We start from the raw sequence: 13,724 nt of genomic DNA, 5'->3' as shown, positions 1-13,724 counted from the left end.
TGCAGCCTGCGAGTGAGGAGTGGCCGAGTGTTTCCTGCTGTGGTCTGCTTCATTGTGGTGTAATTTACGTGTAATAAAATGTACCGATTTTAAGAGTACTATTCAATGAACTCTGACAAATAGTCATTTAATCATCACCACTACTGTCACTAAAACACTACTATCACCCCCAAAAGTTTCCTCCTGCTTTAAGCTGACTTACTGGTGGTTCTTGTAGCTTTTTTGTAGATTTCTTGGCACCTTCTACACAGATGATCATGTCATCTCTGAATAACAAGTGTTACCTTCTTCTTTTCCTGTTTGCCTTATTTTTCCTGCTTTATTGCACTCCTGGGGACTCCAGTACAATGTCAAGCAGTCACGGGGGGAGCGAACATCCTTGCTTGGTTCCTGATCTTAAGGGGAAGCATTCAGTCTTTCATTATAAAATATGACATAGCTGTAGGTATTTTCTGTAAGCCCTTTATCGGGTTCTCTTCTATTTCTAGTTTGCTGAGAATTTTCCGACATGAATGGGTGTTTAATTTTGTCAGATGCTTTTTCTGCATCTATTGAAATGACCATATGGTTTTCCTTTTTTAGCTTGTTAATGTGGTGAGTTACATTACATTTTTAATGCCGTGACTACCCTTTGGTACAGAAGCCTTATCTGTAGGGTAAGCACAGATTTTGTGTCATCATATTGGGATTTGAGGATTAGCTGTACTTCATTTTTTTTTTCTTTTCCATTATGGTTTATTACAAGATATTGAGTGTAGTTCCCTGTGCTATACAGTAGGACCTTGTTGTTTACCTATTTTATGTACATAGTAGTTTGTATCTCCTAGTCCCAAACTCCTACTTTACCCCTCCCCATACCCCCTTTCCCCTTTGGTAAACATGTTTGTTTTCTGTGTCTGTGAGTCTGTTTTGTAAGTTATTTGTATCATATTTTAGATTCCACATATAAGTGATATCATATGATATTTGTTTTTCTCAATCTGACTTAATCTCTAGGTCCATCCATGTTGCCGCAAATGGCATTATTTCATTCTTTTTTTCTGGCTGAGTAGTATTCCATTTGTGTGTGTGTGTGTGTGTGTGTGTGTGTGTGTGTGTGTGTGTGTGTATATGTGTATATATACACCACATCTTCTTTATCCATTCATCTGTCAATGGACATTTGGGCTGCTTCCATGTCTTGGCTAGTGTAAATAGTGCTGCTATGAACACTGGGGTGCATGTGTCTTTTTGAATTAGAGTTTTCTCCGGATGTATGCCCAGGAGTGGGATTGCTGGGTCATATGGCAACTCTGTTTTTATTATTTTCAGGAACCTCCAGACTGTTTGCCACAGTGGCTGCACCAATTTATATTCCCACCAACATTGTAGGAGGGTTCTCTTTTCTCCACACCTCCTCCTAGCCGCACTTCGTAATTGTATTACAGTACATTCAGAGTCCTTGACAGCAATGACTCTTCATAAATAATCTCGCCTGTGGGGTCACATCTGTTTAAGTATAACTCAGTTAACCTTTTTACTATTTCATTGTATTTTGAGTCACATGAAGCCACGTGTGTGGGAAAGAATAACAACATATCTTTCCGTAACCTTTATTCTATGCCAGATACTAGTCTAATATGACCTCTTAATTGCCATGACAACCCAAAGGCATAGGTACCATTTCCTTCATTTTACAAATGAAATTGAGGTCCTGCTTCTTGGAGGGTAAGAGAAGTAATTCCATTTCACCTGACTTTAACTGAGCAACATTTATTTATATGCCAACCATTTGGACCCATATAACTGGAACAAAGCTTTTACATAGGCAGCATCCTCATTTTTTACAGAGGGTACTGAGGGAGAGGTTGAAGTAACTTTCCCAAGGTCACATAGCTGATGAGAAGCAGGGCTAGATTTGAATCCAGGTCTTTCATTTCCAAGTTGAGTTCTTTTCCCTGTAGTATTACTATTATGGGGGTGGTTTATGGAAAGGAATTAAGTCAGTGTGAAACTAGACTATTTTCTAGAGCAATGTAGCCAAGATTTTCATAGTTTGTCTTCACAAACCTGTCTGAATATCAGGATGAGTATAAGAATACATTCCAAAACTAAATATTGCTAGCTCACATATTTATTTAATGAACAACAACCTTCTTTCTTAATTCACCATATATCCAGGAAGATATTTTATCGGTATTAAGCAATGATGCTGGTATTGTAGAATTTGGGTTGAACTGTTATGCATGTAAAACATTAACTCTTTATTTGCCTAATAGTTTTCAGTGAGACGTTTTCTGGTAAGCCATCGCCTATTGCCACCGTGTATGCTAAGTCACGGTGTGATTATGAGTTCCTTACGCAAAGCTGGAGTTGGTTTAAGTAAATGCTCATGCCTCAACAAAAATGTGTCCCATAATTTTCCTATTGTGGACACAGCCAACATGTCTTAAGCCCCTGCGTCATGCCAGACACTATGCTAGATCAAGGAAGGGGAGAAGAGAGAAAGAAATGACCTAGGCCTTACAGGATGAATTCAACAGGCAGAAAAAGGACTAAGGGCCAGCAGACAGAGGATTCCCTGGTGGCAAGTGTTAGGATCCAAGTAAGTTTAATGTTTAGAGTAGCATATTAGACAGGTTAAGAACTTTGTTATTGGACAGGCACGTGTGAATGTCAGACCTGATTCTGCTGTTTGGTAGCTTTGTACTTCTGGGCAAGGTGGTTAATCTTTTTTTAGCTCTTGTTTCCTCATATGAAAAAAATGGAGATGAAGGTACAAGGTATATTTCACAGGTGTTCAGTGTGTGTGTGTGTGTGTGTGTGTGTTTCTTGTCTTGGAAGTGAGGCCAGAGGTCTGTGTTCTGTGCTGGAATGAAACTTTATGTTTTTGGCCAGACAGTAGTGACAGGCGTTCTGTTTGGACTGTGACCTCATGGGAGCGTGTTTTGGTGGTTTACAGATAAAATCTAACCTGGCCTGGATCATGGGAAGCGCAGGCTCAGTCCCTTGTTGAGACTGTCAGTTGTTCTTCCAGCACATGGGTCGTGCAAGGTAAATGTTTGTTGAATCCGTGCACTAAGGTTTTACAGTAACCTCTGGAGATCTGCTTTTCTAAGTCTTTTCTTCTGGGAGGATCAGCCCTTGGGAGATTGGATGCTGCAAACGGTGACTAGTCCCAGCACTGTAGCAGCTGTTTTCAGCCTGGTGGCGATGGGTGCATGGTGTGCTTTCAGCCTGGCCTGGAATGAACATCTTGTGTTGGAACAGAGTGTGGCTTCTGTTTTCTGAGCCTTCCTTCTGAAGCCTTTGGGGAGAGTAGCTGGTGGCTAGGTCACTATTAGAAGGAGGGGATCCAAAGGCCTGTGCCTCCTTGTAGTTCCAGGATCGATTCAAGGAGAAAATCCACAGTTGGTCACCGTTTTATCTTTTTTTTTTTTTTTTAAATCATTTTTTTCTGTTTCAGCTTTTTCTTTTCCTCCCTCCTTTGTGGAGGAAAATTACCCTCCATGGGGCAGCATGTTATTGGGGAAGCAGCTTTCGATTGTGTAATGATTGTCAGGTGAGACTGTTAACATATGTTCAGACCATTAGGTATGAGACCTTGGTGAGCATTGGCTGCTTGGATGTAACCGGGGCACAGTAACATAAAAAACAAATTTTTTTCTCATAAAAGATACACAAGCAATCTTGTGTATTTTCTTTATTTTGGCTGACCCTGAATAACGGTGTCAGGTATGATGGAGAGAAGGCATATGGATTGACAAAGGTTTGTACTTCGGCTTCCAACAGCAGGAAGGATTTGCCCCAGTGAGCCTTGAAACAATTTTATAATGCACATTTTTTTTCATAAATTATAATCATAGTTGGTATAGGAACTCAGATGGAAAATGTGACCAAATCAGAGAAGGAACTGTTAAAATGATATTTTTTCAAAAAGCATCTGCTTACTGTGTCATACAGATGAATTTTAATTAAAATACTTTCAAGATCGAGTTAGGTGGAAAATCAAAGATACAGTATATTTTTCAGGGAGGTAGGGTCCGCTTAGAGGAGCTAAAGCTTGTTTTGTTTGTACCTGGACTAATTTGAGGCAGAATGAATGGATATTATCTAGGTCACTCTGGTGTGTATTCATTCATTCACTTGTTCACTTACTCATCAGGCAGTTTGGCTGTATACTGTGCTAGTTGCTGAGAATGGTATAAATATGGACCTTCCAAGGCTCACAGTCTAGTTGTAAGGGACAAATAAATGTAATTAGGAAATAATGTGGTAAAAATAGCCAGCAAAATTGGTTCCTCAAAATAAGTGGTGGTGCACGTGTGTTAGTTTTTATGAAATATGAAGTTTCCTTTTGGGAATTAGTGGGAAAATTGCTTTTACATAAACTCATCATTAAAGAATTTGAAGCTATTGAGGCTTCAACAGGCCATTAAGATTAAGTCAAAATGCTTGCTTTTGGAATATCAAGGGCCTGTTGATCTACATAGGCAGAGGGGGTTCTGTAAGATCCAGAAATAAAGTTCTAGGGTTTTATGATGGGGCTAGAACAGAGAGCCCTTTATGAGAACACATTTCTAGCTCCCAGCAGGGATTATGTGGTTAACACTCATGGGAGGGACTTGACAGCACGCTGAATTGAGGCACATTTCCTATTAAGCTCTTTGCCTCAGTGGCTCTGGTCTTTGGTTGGAGGACAGAACCACTAATGGGCTCTCAGGTGGTGCCACAGTGTAGATGATGCTTTATGACCGTGTCCTGAATCTTTCCCAGGCACCCATTAGTGTTTATACAAAGAGCAGGGGATGGATTTAACGTGTTCTTATTTACCGTTTAATTGGAATGTGTGACATGAAGGAAGAACGTGTTCACTGGGTCCTTTGTAAAACGTCATGAACAGTATGGCTTAGACTTGGGTATTTAGGCTTTCTGCAGAAATAAACTGCTAGTTTTGATGGTGCTTGAGTTTGTTTGCGTTTTGCCAGCATTAAGTGAGCTCCTAACTGTGATATAGAAGGTCAAGGCATAAGTCATACAGCCCGGGGAATGGGTGTCAACTTTCACCTCTTATTGGTAGTGTGGCCTGGGGCAAGTTCACTTTGCTTCGCACTCTGCAGATTGTTGGGAGTTTCTCGAATGTAATAATGCAGTTAAATGCCTCCTGCAGTATGCAGCCACGGTCAGGGTTCCGTACTAGGTGGTGGTGATAATATTATCGTTATTAATAGAGGTCGCGGGCACTATGCTTGATTTTTGTACAAAGAGCAGGAATCCTCCCGGACAAGAGCTTGGGGGTCAGAGAAAGACTAGCACTGCCTTTGCTGGGGAGGCCGTTTTTTTCTAGACCCTTTGATGACTGTGGTGTGGATGCCGTGTTGCTGCCGCTCCTGGACGCCTGGGGGTGGGGGCGCAGCTGAAGCGCAGCCGGCCTGCAGGGCCAGTCACTTTATTCAGTGCCGGCTCAGACCCTCACCGTGCTGAGTGTGGAGCGTTCTGTAAAAACAAGCCCCGAGAGATTAGCCATTCATTTATTTTTGGTCGTTTCTTGAAGTAGTGGCAATCGCCACCTGTAACGCAGTTGTTAACGTCTTTTTTGCACGTGTTGCTCAAATATCACATCTTCCTGACTTTCCTGTCTGAACTAGCACCGCTCTTCACTGTCTCTGTGTCCCTTCAGTCAGAAAATATTCATGGAGCACCTGGGGGAAGCTGGTGGTGCAGCAGTGAGCAGAGGATACAGAAGCCCCTGCCTTGGGGAGCGCCACGATGCTCTTGCTTTGCAGTCGTCACCGTCTGGCGTGCTGTGCCCCGTGCATGCCGCTTTATTTTCTGTCTCCACTGGAACGACACTGGACACTCTGTGGGGTCAGAGACTTTGTTTTGTCTGCCACCAGCTCCCCGGTGCCCTAAGCGGAGCCCGGGACGCGACTGGCTCTTAAGGAATATTTTGTTGCGGTTGTTGAGACCCAGACGCAGGAAGAGCGAGCCCACCTTTGATTACTGAGAGTCGCAACTCTGAGCTAGTGTATAGAGGAGGAAGCTATTTAAGTTCAGTAAGGGACAGGAGGGTCACGTCCCGGGCCGGGAAGGAGCTCTGGTTTGGGCGCCAGGAGACCTGGTTTGGGGGCCTTGGATCTGCTCCTGAGAGACTACTTGACTTCGGGCAACTCTTTACATTTGTGAGTGAAAAGCTGGATGAGATTCTCTAAGTCTCTTCAGACCCATACTCCCTACCCGTTTAAGATAGGCAGACTCAACCGCCTTTTGATGTGCATGTATCTTTTCAGTAACCCGGATGCTGCTGAGCAGGTGAACTGTGTGAAACTTTTAATCCTTCAACTGTATATAAGGTTTCATCCTGGGTCCAGAATATTTTAAAAAACTAAAATGCCTTCACCTCAGTGCTTCTTAGTACGATACGCCTTCCTCGCTTCTCCGTCCTCCGCGCTGCCGGTCCTTGTCTTCTTTACATCCCACCATTTAGCCGCGGTGGCCCCTCTGCGTGGGAAAGGCTCGTCCCCGGGAGGTTCATGGCTTCCGCACAAGCCTGCGTGCGTGTGTGCAGGACCAGCGGCCAGTAGTGTTTTTAATTGAGGAGAAGGCTCTTCTGTGGGACAGCGGTTTGTCTGTTCACGAGCTGCACGGATCTGGTGTTGAGGTAGCAGCCGCTGGGCGTCTTGATGAGGCTGAGCTCTCTGCCCTCAGTTAGAGAGACTCCCCTGCCCTTTGCCGGAGAGGCGCCACCTCGGCAGGGTTCCAGGTCACCAGGTGCCTCCGACGGGGGAGCCTCAGACGGTCCGCTGTCCTCACCCGCACCAGGTGATGGCTTAGCAGTTTGCCTGCCTGATGGGATGTTGGCCTCATCGACCTTGTTACCTCATGTGTCACTTGAGCTTTTTGATCCGAGTGCTTCTATGGCTTTGCTGGCTGCTTCTGTCAGAAGGGTTTTTAAGCGAGCATGAGACAGTGCAAGGAACGTGGACGGGCGTTGGTGTTTGCGTTGCAGGGTTCACATCTCACCGCCACTGCTTACTGGCTCATGCGTTTTTGGTTCTGAAAGCTCAGTCTGGTCCTCAACTTCCTCATTCTGAAATTTGGGAATGACGCTAAGTCAGTTGTTAAAGGAAACCGTGTTCCTAGAGCACGTGGTTCAGTGCCAGGCACAGAGTGGGTGTTCAGTGAGTGGGCACTATCACTGTTATTTTTTGCACATGCAAACAGTGCCCCTCCTCACATAGTCTCTCTGGTCCAGGAAACTGTCCCTCTCTGGCTCCATTCCCCACTCTCCTCCACACACGCACACTCTCCCAGCTCTTAGGCATAATTATGCCCCACTTATCTAGAGGTCAGACACTTAGCATCTGGAACATATCCAGGAACCGGAGGTCAACGGCAGAGGCCTCTCTCAGCTGCCCTAGGGTCCAGGCCAGAGGGTAGGTGCCGAGGACGGCAGCTGACGGGGAGGGGAGAATACAGCACCTGGGCGGGGCCACGAGGTGCGGGGGCCAGCGGTCCTGCTTCCCACGCTGCCCGTCCAGGCTGTCACAGTCCTTGGTGCTCCCAGCGATCCTGAGAATTAAGGCAGAATTGCACTCGCGTCTCTGTTTAAGAAAACAGGACAATATAAAATTTGTTTCTCTGGGATTTCCAACCAAGATGGTTTAAAAAAAAAAAAAACCTTTGATATTTTGGTGTCATTTTTTCCCCGCAGATAATCACTTTATGTAGAACTCTTAATTTTTCAAGTTTGATGAAAATGTTAGACGGTGAGCTGTGGGGTCACAGTCCAGGGTGTGAACACCTACTTGCTGGGTGACCCAATGAGAGTTAACTGCTTGAGCCTCAGTTTCTTCTTCTGTAAAATAAGGGTAATACCCCCTGGCTCAGAGGGTCACCAGGAGAATTCGTGAGACACTGACCGGAAGGCATCAGATGCGGGTGCTCGTTGGGTGTGGGAATTTGCCGTTTCCCTGCTGTTCACTCTGTTTCTAGCAATAACATCCCCTTGTGTCTACTAGTCAGTTACTTGGTGAATTTTCCTAGACCGTTTTAACATCCCCTTGTGTCTACTAGTCAGTTACTTGGTGAATTTTCCTAGACCATTTGATATGTAGGTTGTGTACTTCAATTAGATTATAAGCTCTTTACGGTCAGGCACCCTGTTTTCAACCAGGGATGTTATTGATAGTGTCTCCTTACCAGAGTGGCCATGGCTGCTGTGGTCCGCTCCGCCAGGGCCTCAGCATCGGTGTCGAGTGAGACTGGTTCTTGCGTTCATCTGTCACTGAGAGTTCTTCCTGTCCCTGAATCCAGAGAATGAAGTTTGTGTTAAATAATGCTGTCCTTGGACTTTTGTAATCCCCCCCACCCCCATGTGCATAGAAGCATAGACGCCTAGAAGTTAGGTCTAGAAGAAATTTCGCTTCAGCATTCCTGTGGACAGTGGCGAGTTCTGCGATGGGTCAGCCCACCCAGGCAGGGGCTCAGAAGCTGTCGCTTGGCCAGGGCCACACAGGCAGTTAGTGGTGGAGCCAGGCTGGCCCTTGGGTGTCTGCGTGACCCAGGTTTCTTCCCTCTTTACAGCCGATGGGGCCTAATGCCTTGTTCTTTTGCTGTGAGGCTTTGGTCTCAAGATCCTGCCCTGAGAGGACCTTAAATGTGGAGTGAACTTGCTCTGTGCACTGGGGTCTGTGGCTTAGCCCTGCCCCTGAACCCTCTCTCTGTCTGCCCCGTCTGCCCTCGTGTCTCCAAAGCGGGTGGCAGAGCTCTCCTCCCGTAGCAATTTTCATTTCCGTGATGATGATGGTGTCTGAAGGGTTTTATACTCAGAAACCGGAACCACACGTTTAGACTCTCCTCGTACTCAGGTGGGGAGTGATTTGAGGGGATGTCATAAGGCCGTGTCTGCCGCACACACTCCCCTGGGGCCCTGCCAGGAGTGTCCTCTGGAAGGACCTTGCCGAGATCATGTGGAGAATTCCTGGGAAGGAAATGACAGGTGTCACGTGGACTGTACGTCGGGCCTTCACGGGATGGAGCAGCGCAGGTGGTGCCGTGGAGCCCAGAAGGTGGACGCTGTGTGAGGCTGGAGCCCGCGTGGGCTGAGTCGAGCTGGCTGTGCTGCTTCTCTGCAGGGGATGCCTGAGGGCCCTGGTCACAGAGGGGTGCCCTGGAAACCAGTCTGCCGACCTTCTGGGTTCTTGTTTGGGCTGGTTGTGCCCGTGGTCTGTGAAGAGAGCACAGGCACGTCAGGCTGCGCACCATGGTGGGGGGAAGGCCGGAGTCGGGGGTCACATCCGAGTTTACATCTCTTCCCGTCTGTACTGTTTTTCTTACTTAGAAATTTTACTTCATCTCTTGAGCCTCAGTTTCACCATCTGTAAAATGAGGGAAATGGCACCTATGCTAACTGCCTTCTAGGGTTGTTATTGAAGTTGAAATGGTACACGTGGTCTTCTTGGGGCTGAAACTCCTTCCTCATCATTTTTAGCATTTAGCATGCTGCCTGACACAGTGGGCACTTAAGGTTTGTCGAATAGCATTCTGTAATCTGTAAGGTATGCCACACACATGGTAGTTGTTACTAATAATTCAGCTTGTGGTGTTTGACCACAGACATTAGGGGCAGGGGGAAGGAACAAGAAATCCAAAGCAGGCTCACTGCGCCGTCGTTTCCAGAACCTCGGAGTTCTGGCAGCGCCCAGAGCCATGCACAACTGTGGGGATGTCAGACCCGGGGCCCCGTGCAGCGATCAAGGCCTCGGTCTTAATCACGTAACAAGCTCTGGAATGCGTAAAGTGGTTTCCCATTCCACAGTTGGTATAAAAGGATGGGGGACACGTTGCCTGGCCCCCAAGAAGAATACAGTGTGGTGGGGTTTTGTTTAAACTGAGTCCACGGATAGCCATCAGACACAGTTGAAAGCAGTCAGCGCCTAAGAGAGGAACAGGGGTGGGCTGTGGTGCTCAGGACCTATAAATCAGAGCCGGGACGGAGGGGCCGCCTCTCCGCCTCTGAGATGTTGCATCTCTTCCTGTTAACCTGGCTCATAGGATCAAACAATAACTGCTGGAGGTGAAAGGGGCCATGGAGATTAAATCAAATGCAGCCATCTTGGGCCATCCATGAGCAAAGCACCGAGCCCAGCATTGTAGGGGTCAGAAGTAGGTAAGACACGTGCCTTACCCTCAAGAAACCTGGCATCTAGTGGGGAAGACAGTTTTTCACCAATGAACAATAAAACAAGGCAGGGTGAAGGTAGGTGTTCTCCAAGAGGTAGGATCAGGGATCTGGGGAGAACGGGGGGATGGGAAGGCTTCTCAGGGAGGGTGGCATCTTGGTGGATTCTGAGGGCTCTGAAGGATTTTAATAAGAGGACGGTGTGGGGGGGAGTGGGGCAGGCAGGAACACCCACGGCTCTTCAGGGAACAGTTGTCCATAGGAACAGGGTGTGGAGGGTTGATAAAGCGATTGTGGAGATAGAGGCAAAAGAGAAAGAAGGTGGTCAGATGGTGGGAAGCAGCTCTCTGTCATCACAGAGTTTTATTCTGTGAAGGGATGTGAGCCCTGTGGCTTTCACCAAGTCACTTACTTTGAAGAGAAAGGAGCCGAGGTCCTGAGAACTAGGCTGAGGGTGAGAGGGGACCTGACTCCCACCTCCTGTGCTGGGGGCGCTCTGCAGGGGGCAGGCAGGGGGACGCTGTCCTCCTGGTGGGTGCTGAAAGCACGGTGCTGCAGGGCCCTGGGCAGAGGTTGAGAAGTTCTCAGAAGAACCGCTCGTCCTCAGTATCTGCCGACTGGGTTTCGTCTGTTTAATGATTAGAGGTAACATGTGCATTTTGTCCTTGACACCTCACCTGATTTTCCCTTTCCCCCACCCCGTCCCAGCTGGTGAGTGCTGGGATTCGGTGACCCGTGGGAGGAGGTGAAGGGAACGGGGGGGCGCCGACCTTGTTGAATTTGTGGGGACGGACGTCTCTCCTGGGGACCTTCAGCTTTGTGACGGAGAGTAGGGTGGCTGGGAGATTAGCCGCTGTCTGTCCAGCAAGGGAACTGGCAGGGAGGAAGCCTGCACCTAAGAGGACCGCGGACGGGCCTGGACTGAGCTGAAGGACTTTAGGAACAGGAGGTGCGAGAGGCAGCATCTCTCATTTTTTCCTTTCCTTTAAAAAATTTTTTTTTCCAGAAATTAACATATGTAGTTCATCGAGTTTCTTTCATCAGTTTTTTGTAATGAGCCGGACCACGTGCTTGGGACATACTGACAGGGAGACGTTTGAGTGTAGCCTGCAGAACACATCCCTCAGGGAAGGGCTGGAGGCAGAGCCGTACTCAGTGTGAGACAGCCAGTAACGCTCCCTGCATAGACGCTGACCAGCGCTGTTGCTGGGAGCGGGCATTGGGGCAGGCGGGGCAGACAGATGCCCGAGGCCATGATGCTGGACCTGCATTCGAGTTTAAGTAATTGAGGAACCAGTGAATACAGAGAAATCTATCTTAACGGCCTTTGGAAGGTACTTGATGGATTGAGGCATCATGCAGTCCTGCATCAGCTACCCCGAGCTTCCGTAGTTCACTCCAGCCCTCAAAAGGATCCTGTGCTCCACTCGGCCTCAGTCTGTCCTCAGGTAAACCGTGGTGTTTAATAGTGTCCTGAGAGTGAAGGAACAGTCACGAGGGAATCCAGAGGCCAGACATCTAGGGACTTGAACATTGTTTTTCAAGTTAAGGGACTGAGAACAGCCATTTGAAAGAAATAAATGGGACCGAAAGTTACGAAAGAAACATAGTCAAGTTTTTGTGTTATTGTTTTAGTTTTAAAAATCAGCTTAACTGAGGTATAATCCACATAGAGTAAAATTCACAAGTTTTAAGCGTGCAGTTCAATGAGTTTTGTCACATGTATCAGTCATATAACCGCCACTACAGTCATAATAATAGGAGTCCCGTCACCTCGTGCCCCTCTGAGGTCAGCCCTCCAGTTCCTCCTCTCCTGGCCCTGCACAGTCATCGATGTGCTTTATGTCACTATAGTTTTGTCTTTGGTAGAATTTCATATAATTTTGAAAACAAAACAGAATCACACGGCATGTAGCCTTTTGTGTCTGGCTTTGTGTGTGTGTGTGTGTGTGTGTGTGTGTGTGTGTGTATACATGTTTATTTTATTTTTGGCTGCATTGGATCTTAGTTGTGGGATCTTCGTCGAGGCACACAGCCTCTCTAGTTGTGACGCACGGGCTCCATGGTGTGTGGGCTCTGTAGTTGGCGGCACGTTGGCTGTCTCGTTGAGGTATGCCAGCTCAGTGATTGTGGCGCGGGCTTAGTTGTCCTGTGGCATGTGGGATCTCAGTTCTCTGGCCAGGTATCGGACCCACGTCCCCTGCACTGGAAGGCGGATTCTTTACCACTGGACCACCAGGGAAGTCCCTCTCCCTGAGGTTTTGATTTGTATTTCTCTGATAATGATGTTCAGCATCTTCTCATGTCCTTATTGGCCACTGTATAACTTCTTTGATCTATATGTGGGACTTAGGCCATGTAAGTTGGTTATCTTCAGTGTTTACTCTTGTTAAAAAGTTTTCAAAAGCCAAGATTTACACTATAATGTTTGCATCTCCTAGCAGTGTGGTGATATACCTGGAACATTTTGAACTCTTGATGAGGGGTGCAAATTCACTTATTTATTTGTGTGCCTGTCGGTAGGGAGCTCGGCAGGTGTTGAGGAAGACTCATAAACTGGCGTTGCTCCAGTGACGTAGCTCTACAGTGATACTGTTTTTAGTGCCGTTTAGATGAAGGAACTCGTGTGGACCCGGATTCATGGAATGACCGTTGCAGGCAGCCTTCCTAATCAACAACACGTTTACAGGTCAGACAGGTTCGCAGAGAAGGCACTAGGAGAAGAGTTGTTTTAGGGTCCCTGGAGAAGCGATTGTCCTGGCAGCACAATTAATTCATTTAGTGAATATTTATCGAGTGCTAGCTATGTGCTAAGCATGGCTCTGTGGTGATCAAGGTAGAAAAAAATAGCACAGCAGCACAGGCACCAGGATGTTAAAGTTGGTGTTTGGGGCGTGTGTGTGTGTGTGTGTTCGTGCGCGTGCGTGCTTGCGTGCCTGGGCCACCTTTAGTTGAATGTCAGGCAAAGCAGCAGGCAGCCGTGCAAGAAGAAATTAGTGTTCCACCCATGATGCCATGATAATATTGACATGGGTTTAGTGTTACTGTAAGTTTCAGGTGCTTGTTGTCTAACACATTTGAGATAAGGAGGGCAAGAAGATATTAGATGCTGTCAGTGATAGAGAGTTGAAACAAATTTTGTACTATTTCAGAGCTTTTGAATTAGTTTAAATAAAGAATATCTTGGCCTGTTTTTTAAAAATGTTTCCGACCATCTGTTTCTATTTATATGTGCAATTCAGAGTTTTCTCCATCTTGTAACTGAAAGAATACTGAAGTGCAAGTACAGGCCACTGGCATCCACACGGCGTATTTCAAATGAATGAAAACAGCCTCATGGTTTCGTTGATCCCGTTTATAGGATGTGATGGTATATATTTGAACAGTTTGTATTCTAGTAAGATACCTTTTAAATCTACTCTGTTTAAGAAGCCGTCGAACGGGTGAGTGGGACACATCGTGACTGTCCCTTGGCGATTGTCCTGCGCTGCCCAGACCTGCTTGTTTGACTGTGTCACCTGCCTGCCGGGGCTCCTCCACCTTCTCACAACTGCCACTGTCT

At 46.8% G+C, this 13,724-nt stretch overlaps 1 protein-coding gene across 9 annotated transcripts in view; it reads left to right on the top strand.

The window, feature by feature from the left end:
- Nucleotides 1-13,724, top strand: part of ASAP2 (ArfGAP with SH3 domain, ankyrin repeat and PH domain 2) — a 156,677-nt gene that overhangs the window by 28,755 nt on the left and 114,198 nt on the right. The gene's annotated exons all lie outside the window — the stretch shown is intronic.

The sequence above is a fragment of the Globicephala melas genome, chromosome 12 (assembly GCF_963455315.2).
Source record: "Globicephala melas chromosome 12, mGloMel1.2, whole genome shotgun sequence".
In the NCBI taxonomy this organism is placed as follows: domain Eukaryota; kingdom Metazoa; phylum Chordata; class Mammalia; order Artiodactyla; family Delphinidae; genus Globicephala; species Globicephala melas.
This window is presented reverse-complemented; position numbering and strand designations above follow the sequence as displayed.